Below are 10,487 nucleotides of genomic sequence, written 5' to 3' on the forward strand. Positions count from 1 at the left end.
TGATCTCTCCCTGGCCTTATCCCTTTGTTATATTTTCTCTCTCCTGGAGGACTGATAGAACAGCTTTGGTGGGCACCGGGCATCCAGCCAGGATTAACCCACCACAAATATTTAATCAAAAATCCAGCATGTAGCTAGCGTGAGAAATTTGTGTAATTCTGCCAAAATTGTAAGCCATCAACAGACAATTACCTCGGGAAGCACAGGACAGCAGTAGCGGGAGGCAATGGGAGTGCTTAAATGCCCCTGGAAGTAGCACCGATACCTACAAAGTCACAGAAATCACTGCTAGCAGAGAAGTCAACACTTGTTTTATTTCCACCTAAGCCAAATCCCATCCTGAACACACAGTAATGCATTTATAACTAGCTGTGTTCACAGAGGGAACTTGGATGGGGTCCCCAACTCACCGAAATGTATGGATATTTTCCACTTACATGCACAAGGCCAAAATTTCATTCCTGGGAATTGGTGACACCAGAACACTGAACACAAGAATAAATTGCATCTGTGCTTCCAAAATAAACAACAGCACAATACCTTCCAGCTGAAATGATTTGGCCTGCACCCCACTGGACTTCTGCCTTCAGTACCAGGGCCAAAAGCTGTGTTAGCTGGTAAAGATTTCTTGGCTCTTGGTGTGGATTAAAAAAAAAAAGTTTGCTACACTGCCGAGGGAACTGCTCCACAGCTGCACGTGGCATTTCCAAGCAGACATGCAAGACAGGCACAACAATATTTGGACCACAACTGGCATTTCTGTGCAAGCATCAGAAGAGCATGGGGTAAAACCACACCAGCAGCAGCACCCAAATACAGCCAGGAGAGGTCAAGCACCTGGATAGGCGCAAGGGAAAGGAACATACACGGTATTGGTTTGGGGAGAAGATAGCTTGGACATGCGCTCCAAAAGATTCATCATATCCATTAATGCCAGGTAGTTCAGGGCAGTACATTTACACTGAAGCAGTACAGGTATCACCAGATTTTATTTTTCTTTAAGAATCAAGTCACAAAGCCCAAAAGTTTTGATTTTAAATGTTAAGAACTAGTACTCCTAGGACAATTACATAATCTTCAAGCTCATGTCCTGACAACAGGTTATTGGGAGTAGTTTTAAGACTTAACTTCATCGATCTGGAGATGGGAGTACGTAAGAAATACGAGAATGCACAGAGACCAAAGACTGTGCCCATGGTGCATGTTTCTGCACTGGTATCTCCAAGAAGCTCCACGGAGTCCAGCTGTCCCATTTGCAACGCATTCGCATACTGCTAAACCTGACCTGCATGTCTGCCACAGACTTACCTGTAGAAGCCAGGACATTTTCTATTCCTTTCCTCCCTCAAAACAAAACTTTGTTTCCAAGATTCTCGTCTTCCTGCCCTTTTCCTTGAAAACATTAGCATTCCAGCTACTCCTGCAGAGACAGCACCCGGAGGCTGGGCACACCAGTGCCTGCTGTCAGGGTCGCTGTTCCCAACACCTGCTCCCCCTGTTCTGCTCTCACATTTAAGACTCAGTGCTTCATTAGACATAATGACATGAAGGAATTTTCCTTCCAGGTGAATTTGCTGGAGATACTCAGGCATGGTTCATTTGCTGGGGATTTGTCTTTTTCCACAAGTAAGCTGCAACACCTGTATATAGCTACATACAACTAATTATGACTTAATTCATACCATGCCAGTGTCCACATGCCAAATCTATACAACTCTTACACTGTTTTTTAGACCTTGCATCCCAACTCTCTTAACAGCTTTTCCTGCATTTCACAGGGTAAAGCTTCCCTTAAAAATTAAGCTAATATAACCCACAAGTTTGTTTGATAACCTTTGGCTGTCAAACACAACATGTTCCCCAGACAGCAGGCCGTGCCATGTAATACACAGCAGAATATGCGCTCTGTGTACTTACCAAGTCATTGCACTTACAACTAAAGAACTGTGCACCACTAGAACTGAAAAGTACTGGAATGGAGATACATTTAGTTGATGAAATCATACCATCTGATCATATTTTATGTTCAGCTTTTATTTCTCCTTTCAGCACTACTCAATAACGTTCAAACAGTAAAGTCCCCTTAAAAGTGAGCATAAAAGCTTTTGTGAGCCTTACATCCCCCGCTCCATTCTGTATGTACATGACTGGTTAGCATATTGTGTGGCAGCAAACCTTGGACTGCTCATTATTCTAAATGAGGGCAAGTTTAACAATTTGGACAAAGCTCAGCAAATTTCCCATTAACAGTGGTAGGAAGAAGGAAGGGATGAGAATGTGCAAGACACCCAAAAAGGCAGAAACACACTTGAAACACACTTGATAAATCTGTGATTTCAGGCAAAGATACTAAAGATTCTATTTTAAAATTTTACTTGCATCCTGAAGAGTAATTGGTGGACTTAAATTTAAATAGCTGGTTTTGAAAAGAAATGGAAGCAGTTGCGCTTAGCTATTGGATTGCAAAAATCTGTTCTGAATAACATCACAGAAAATTTCTAAGATGTGTGGCTCATTTCAATGCCAAAGTGCAGCTGAAAGACTCAAAACTAATCAACAGACTGTGAGAAACCCGACTCACGATTTAAAGCCCCAATTTAATTTACACCAACATAACGTTACTGATTTCAGTAGAGGTACTTCTTATTTACAAGACTATAAAAACTTAAAATCTGAAACGTCAACAATGAGAGGCCTTCAAAGTAGAAAGCATCCATCTGCTACAGAAAAAAAATCCCTTTAGAATCTAATTTTAGACTTGCAAAGTTTATTTTCCAGTTATACTGCATGTGTTTCTAAAGCACTCCCAAGAACACAGCACTGGTGTTACTATATACATTAAAGGCCAGATTCACAGACCTTGGTTTGCATTATACCTGCAGCCACCTGTTCTGGAGGTGACGCTCCCACCAGTAAATAGTGTTCCTGCTGTCAAGTTTCCTTCAGACAGTTACCCAGGAACAGCCAACTCCTACCAGAGCTGCAGTAGTAGGAGCTGCTGATTCAGCATGTTTTCCAGCTGCCCTGTAAGATTCCTGTCCCACCTGGAAATGTCTTCTGGCTCCCTCAACTTACTACAAGACTTAAAAGCACCACTGTCCCCAGCACCATTTTCTTCACCAGGGCATGTGGTAGAACAGACACTAGGAAAAAACAGAGCTCACATGAGTTGATTAGACTAGTGTGATTCAAAAGCCCATGAACCAGGATTTCTACTGCAAGTCTCCTGCTTGTACTACCAAAGACAGAGCATCCATGCGAAAATTTTAAATTTTTTTTTCCTTCTAACAATCTTGGTTCATAATTGGCAATAAGGTTTTATGAGCTGAGAGACAGAGAGCAAGATGTTTAAGTTTCCTCAAAAATCTCTAAAGCAAATGAGCATGCTTTTGACTGCACCGATTTCCAAGAAAATTTATCTTCACTTTAACCCAAGGACTAATGAGTTCATCCTCATTTCCATAAGAGATTCAGAGAGCAAAACCAAACATTATAGTAGTGTTATAACTTTCAAAGGACTTTAAATATGGCTAACAGTTCACCATTTTTTCCCAAGTATGTTTTTCATGAATTTAAACAGAAAGTGATCTGTTAATATACCTTCTATAGATGGGCAAACCTAGCCTCATATATGTGACACTAAAGGTAACAGTAGAAAATAAGACTAGATGCCACACTGCAAATTTTATTCTGGTCAGAAAACGCAAGGCATTTTAATCCATGAGAAGACATGCATAAAAATCATAGGACTATTCAGAGTATGATAGATTCAATACATAAAAGGAGGTTTTAAACTTCATGAATGTTCACCTTAGTGTTCACGATGCATTGGTAAACACGGCTTTAGTTTTTCCTTCCACATCAGCCAAAGCTGAAGTGCACACAGAGTATCATGAACCTAGAGGGACTTTTTTTTTTTTAAATCTAAATATTTTAGCTCCTACGTTTTCACAGTTTAAACACAAAGAAATCAGTGACAGGCTCACTGCTAGAATACACGAGAGTGTGATTAAGCCTACTTCTTTTGGAGAAAGCAGCATGATTTGATGTTGTGAAGATCTGGTATTTTTTTTTCAGTTCAATGCCAAGAGTCACTTTTTAGTCATATTAACCTTAAACCAGCAAGCCATTTTTAGTTTCAAAGCAAGTTTTGTTAATCTTAGCTAAATGCACTCACTATCTGAAGATTCACAAGTACCAGAGCAGATAATAAAACACGTTTTTAATCTTTTAATAAGATACATACAGAGAAAATATAAACATACCATTCCTGTAAGGTACACAGCATAAAACAGCTTTGAAGAGAATTCTGGTAGAAAACTGTGTTCTATTTCAGGCTTGCCTAAGTCAGTCAGGGGAATTTGTCCAGCACCCCTCACTTTGAACTCAGAGAAATCTCTGACTCACTCCTTTGTAATACTTTCTAGTATAAGGAGGTTCATAGGGTCAACTTTTATGCCTGATCTTGTGGAACATTCCTCAATACCTCCAACTCCAGCAGCTTTAAACATGCCAAAATACAGACTGCAAAACTCTAGCAGCAACATTTAAACATGCAGAAACTGAATTACAGGCTAAGTAACTCCAGTAGTGCCCCTAACTTCTATCAGTTATACCTAGACCTCTTCATAAATTGCACTGAGGAAAAAAACCAAGATCAAGTGTTTCAAAGCTTGCAATTTAAGTGGGCAATTTTTTTTAAAACAAAGTTTTATGTTGTTCTTTGCCTCTGACACTGAAAAAGTAAAACTGTTCCACTAGGTTAGTATTAAATGCATATTTAAGTTTGATAAAAACCTTACTGCTAAACTAATCTTCCTTCTTGAGTTTCTTCAGCTTTGTTCTACAAAAAAGAAAGAATCAAGGTGAAGGAGTTTTGTTTTCCTTTTATACTGCCTTTAAATTAAAACAAAGGGGGGGGCATATAACAGCTTTCAGAAAATAAAGTAGCACCATGAATTAAAACTTGAGATGAAGAAATACAGTTTTCAATAACCAATTTTACAGCAATAAAAACCTTTGACTTAGTAAAACAATACTGATATATTCAACTAGAAGTTAATTAAGAAATCATCATCAAATCCTTAAATGCATTCTAAGGCCCTCTGGACTTTATGTAGACTTAGGACTGATGGGGGGGGGGGGGGTGCAGTAAAGAAATCTCAGTTTTTGTGAATTATGTCCAGTCTGGTACAAACCTGAAGACAAAAAAAAAAAGGGTACTTAACACGTGCTTTCAACATCCATCTGTAAATATTAAAACATGCATCAAGCACAGAAATCAAAGATTTTTGCAATACAGGGGAACATTAAAAGTGATACCTGAGGTCAGTGTGTGTTTCTGCTAAGAACCAGATGCAACAGATTGGCTCCTTGTACATGAAAAGCAAGTACAACTCTGTTGACTAGAAACATACACAATTAAAGTGAGAAACACAGCAAAATAAACAGGGCATGAAAAATGAGATATATAGCCTTAACAATAACTGAATCACAACCCACAATTTAAGTATCCATATGTATTTTCTACAGTGAAAACAGCTATGAAGGAATGCCTGTTTCTACAGCCTTGGTAAACTAAGATTTGGACATACTTAGATACTTCTAATGAGACTGCATCTTGCCTTCCTTTTGTTTAGAAGTCAAACAGACAGAAAAGACTCCAGCAATACCTTCCAGTGAGATTTTGCTATAGAAGCATTTCAATGAAAAGTCAGTTTTCTAACCCATGCAGCTTGTCAGACACTTGTTGCTAGATGCTGTGACGTTGTAAAACATATTTAAAGCATAGTATCACATACCTTGCCAAATTTCTATGTATGCATCCCAGAGGACAGGTTCTAGATTGTTTCTTAAAAGGCTACAACGCAAAAAGATGCCAGAATGAACGCTCTCAAAGTCAACGTGAACACAACATCACCTTGTACACTGATCTTAAATCTTCTTCAAAATGCAACATATATTCAGCAATATCTATTAGTCCTCTGACCTCAGGTATTGACCATTTCAAAATACATTACAATACATATGAACAGCTGTTATGCTTCTAGAACAAGATCTTGTTATATGCATACTACAAGATTACAGTAATTTGCTCACTTTGGAAAATGTCCCTTTTAAGCGATCTGAGAGATGTTTCATGGACTTTCACATCCTTACTCCATGGAGTACATAAATCCAAGTAGGAGGCAAGATTCATCTAGGAATAGTATCCTAGGAACGTTCACATTTTATTTTCCTTAAAGTCTGTCTGAAATTAGTCCTGTTTTTAGATAGTCACAAATACAACACAAATTGCTCCTACAAAACCGTAGCATATACCTGCAAATGAAAGAAGCCCTAATTCACACCAAGATAGCAAGAGTTCAGAAAATAACGTTGGACCTCAGCCTTCTCTGAATATTTGCAAATGTACAGGACAGATTTATTCTCCACAGAACACAAGCTTTGCACTTAAAGCAAGCAGCAAGGCATACATTTTTCCAGCATTTGACTATACAACAGTGATCTGGTACAGCAGCTGTAGCAGCAGCTCCAAGAGGTTGATTCCATTTTTACAGTCTAAGGTGTATTCGTGTAGCCTCCTTGTGCTTTCAGGTACAAGTAAAACTCAAGTAGAAATGGTTCTACACAGATATATTGCAAAATTAAATAGTCCTTTTAATAGCTAAAAGGGTTATTTTCCTCACAGTCAGTACCCAAGTTGGAAGTTTTGAACTAAGCAATAAATCTTATCAATTGGTCTTTCCCATCATGCTTGAAAACCCAACATTAAAGGAAACAAATCATTTCTGGGATGGAAAAGATCTGCTTCACTGAAAGGACCAAAGAAACCACAAAGAGCATTTTTCATGGAACAGACCCCAACAATAATTCTCCATTTAATTAAGGTCAAAGAACTAGCCACTCAAATGGAGGACAGTGGCTTTTCATCATCACCTGTGATATTTAAACTTCTACAGAGTTGGCTCTAGTAAGTCAATTTCCATGTAGGAAATGTAAGCATTATTCAGTGTTTCATGTGGTAGACTTGTGATTCTTACTGAATTCCTACCCACCCCTGCTCCACAAATTATACATTTAAAGAACAGGAAAACATTCAACAAGCAGCTGTGCGTATCTCAAACTACTTCGATTATACAAACAAAAGGGTCAATGCAGGCAAACAATAGAATGCCAAGCTACGGAGGTCTAAATTAAGCAACATTCTACAAATTCAGACACTTAACGCAATTTGCTCCTTTAAGTTTTCTTTATTTGTTTAGTCAACTTAGGTATTCTAGCTTGGCTATTTAATGTGCATCTATTTTCTCAGGAACCAAAAAGAAAATGGCCAAAAGTTACATGTTTTCTGTTTTTTGTAATTTTAAAGCAACATTATTTTAAGCAGGGAGATAAAGCAAGTTTGTGTCTGAACAGTCACAATCCTCTGGATACTGCTGCGGAATCTGCCTAAGCCTGTCATGATTTTAAATGTGTTTGACAATAAGACTTGGCACTGATGCTGCTGCATCATGCACACTAGTCTCACCATTTCCCCCTTTCCTCCTCCTCCCTTCCCTGCAAGTGGCTGGGAAAGACAGCTGCTGAGTATCTGGGATCAGTGAGAACCTGGGCTCATGCAAAGAATAGCGACTGATGCCTTGTTTTCAGAGGGAAATATTCAAATGCTATCACCCATCATTACAGAAAAGTCAGCTTACACTGAATTCCCTGACACAACTCCATTAAGTGGTTTTCTTCTAGACAAAAAAATACCATGCACACAACTCTGGTGTCTTACTGACAGCTTGAATACTACGATACAAGGTAAAGCAATGTTTCTTCCCACAGTGTATCAGGAATACTTTAATAACCAAGAAGATTCAGATCAACTTTAATCAAAGCATGAGTGGCTGTGTATTTAAGCAAGAATAACTTGTATTCAAATAATCATTACTGATGCCAAATTAACTTTGAGTCATTACCCTTTAAATGTCAGTGAGCAGAGCATGTCATTCACATCCATGATCTAGATCAGCATACATCCCCAGAAAGGTGACAGAATCAGTGTTCACTCATCAACATAAAAGTCCTGTTTCTTTTTAAAGTAAAACATTCAGTAAACATTTCAGCAGTCTTTGGTTTGAAGTGATGGTAAAGGTGGGGGTGGGATTTTATCCATGTGACACTGAAACACAAATATCTTTACAGTTTTAAACAAATCGACTGGATTAACGAAAGTTGGCTGAAATGAAACATGACAAAGACTTTCCCAGCAACTATTGCCTTGCAGATGCCTTTTTATGAACAGAAACATTACATAGTGAAACCCTTAAATCTACCAACAATGAACAGGCACCACATATGATCAGAACAAATAAATTTTCACTCAGTTTCAAAAGAACAACTTCTTTTTGCTATTACAGCAGCAATCCAGATCCCAAACTGTATCTATTTATGAAGATTCAAGTTGCAACGAGGCAGTTCGTTACAAACCCCCATCCACTTTTTTTGAAGTATACTGAATAAAGATTGCCTGTACCTTGCAATGTAAGAACAGTGCAACAAAATCTTTTATTGCTGACCAGGAAACAGTTCCACGTGATTAAAACAAAGACTTGTGCCCTTGTTCAAAAACAGTCAGATAATTACGAAGTATCAGACACTAATCATGTCCATACAGTTTAAGTCTGCTTCCTTGTGTACGAACACAAGAAAAACAAATCACTAATTTTCTGCAAAACTAAGTCTTATTCACTGTGAGACTTTTTTGGCGAGTGAAATGAAGGAAATGGTTCTGATACAGTGAATAGCTGTCTCATGAAGTTATCTTAGTAAGGAAGAAGGTTCTGCAGCAAGAGTACGTCTGAGAACTGTTTAAAAATATACACAAGGAGGCAGGACTGATGAAAAGCTACATTTAACCTTAGATTTACAGCCTTACTACTGCAACTCTGCAAAATACAAAATGGTTTTGTATGAAAAATTTTAAATAAAACATCTTTTACATGATTGAAAATGCATAGTTTACAAGTCCAGCCTTGTATGCCTGTTGTCAGTTTTACAGCAAAGAGGGACAATGTTTTGACAGATGACAATACAGGATAAGCCCTTTATCACGTTTCACTTTTATTGAACATTTTCTGCAAATGCAGATTACAACCTTGCTTCAGGTTGCACGCATCAACTTAAGTCATGATAAATCAATACTTTTTGAAATCCAAATCCTAGTGGTAAGGGGTTAGGTAGTGGTTGATTTCTATAGTTAGAGAAATTACAACAGTGTAACAGTCACTCATAAAAGCAGTATGGTGCAAGAGGCTCTTTGGTGCCAAAAAATTGTCAGTGATGCATTTATGAACGCTACTGAGTAGAAAGCAATCCAAATTACAACTCCTCCTCGCAGTGCTATAGAAACATTAAAGGACACTGGAGACTCCCATATCTTGAGCAGTCTGCGAAGAAATATCACCATTAAAGAAAAGCTGTGTAAAAATCAATGACAAAAGACTTAAATGAGAAAGTATATCCTATCTTTCATCCTGAAATACAGGTCAGGTATGGCCCAGCTCTCCAGCAGGCATATTAAATAATCAGATTTGAGGTGACCTACACCTTGAGACCTAAAGATCGCTGCCTTAATCTTACACCCATTTATATGGGCATTTATGTGGTAATGTACTTGCATCATCTAAATCTTCAGTAGCGCCTAAAGAACATACTGCTTACATACCAGCATGCAGCCAGAACATAGTCATATGTCAAACACATAGAATTATGTAGAAACCCCAGATTTCAAGTGAAGTCTAAGAAATCTTGAAGTAACTTGCAATTCATGTATCTACTCACTCATGATTTTTTTTTTTTTAAAACCAGGTAAGCGTAACAAAAATGCAGACTTACTTGTGATTTTTTTTTTTCCAGACTACAATGTATAGGCCGATCCTCGCGTAGATATACACATATATACAAAATTTATAGAAAACCAAAAGTCCTGTAGACAAGATTCCTAACTTGAGCGGAAAAACACTACGTATACCATAAAGGAGAAACAGAGATAAAGGGCCAATTCTGTCATCACAAGCACTTACGGTTCCACACTAACTTCAGTCATTATTGCATGCATTAGGTTGCCCAGAGTTACAAGTATCTCTGGGTACAGTTGAGCCAACTGACTAAACTGCTCTTCTAGTATATCTCACTTTCAACCTGATCTAAAAGTCAAGGTACTATTTAGCATGTCAAGTAGAAGAGGAGGAAAAAAACCTCATGTGATTTGCTACAGCATTATGTGTAGTTATTTGCACAACCTGGCTGGGTTTAACAAAACTGCAAGTTTCCATTTCAAAATCTATTCTAACTTGCAACACCTGCATGGTAAGAAACAGAAAAGATAAAATATGCAGCTTCTCAGACACTCATTTAGAACTATCATCTCTAAAATCAAACATTCTGTTTCTTTTAAAATGCAAGTTTGCTTCACTGAACTATCACTGCAAATCCTA

Source organism: Buteo buteo, chromosome 4 (assembly GCF_964188355.1).
Source record: "Buteo buteo chromosome 4, bButBut1.hap1.1, whole genome shotgun sequence".
Classification (NCBI taxonomy): Eukaryota; Metazoa; Chordata; class Aves; order Accipitriformes; family Accipitridae; genus Buteo; species Buteo buteo.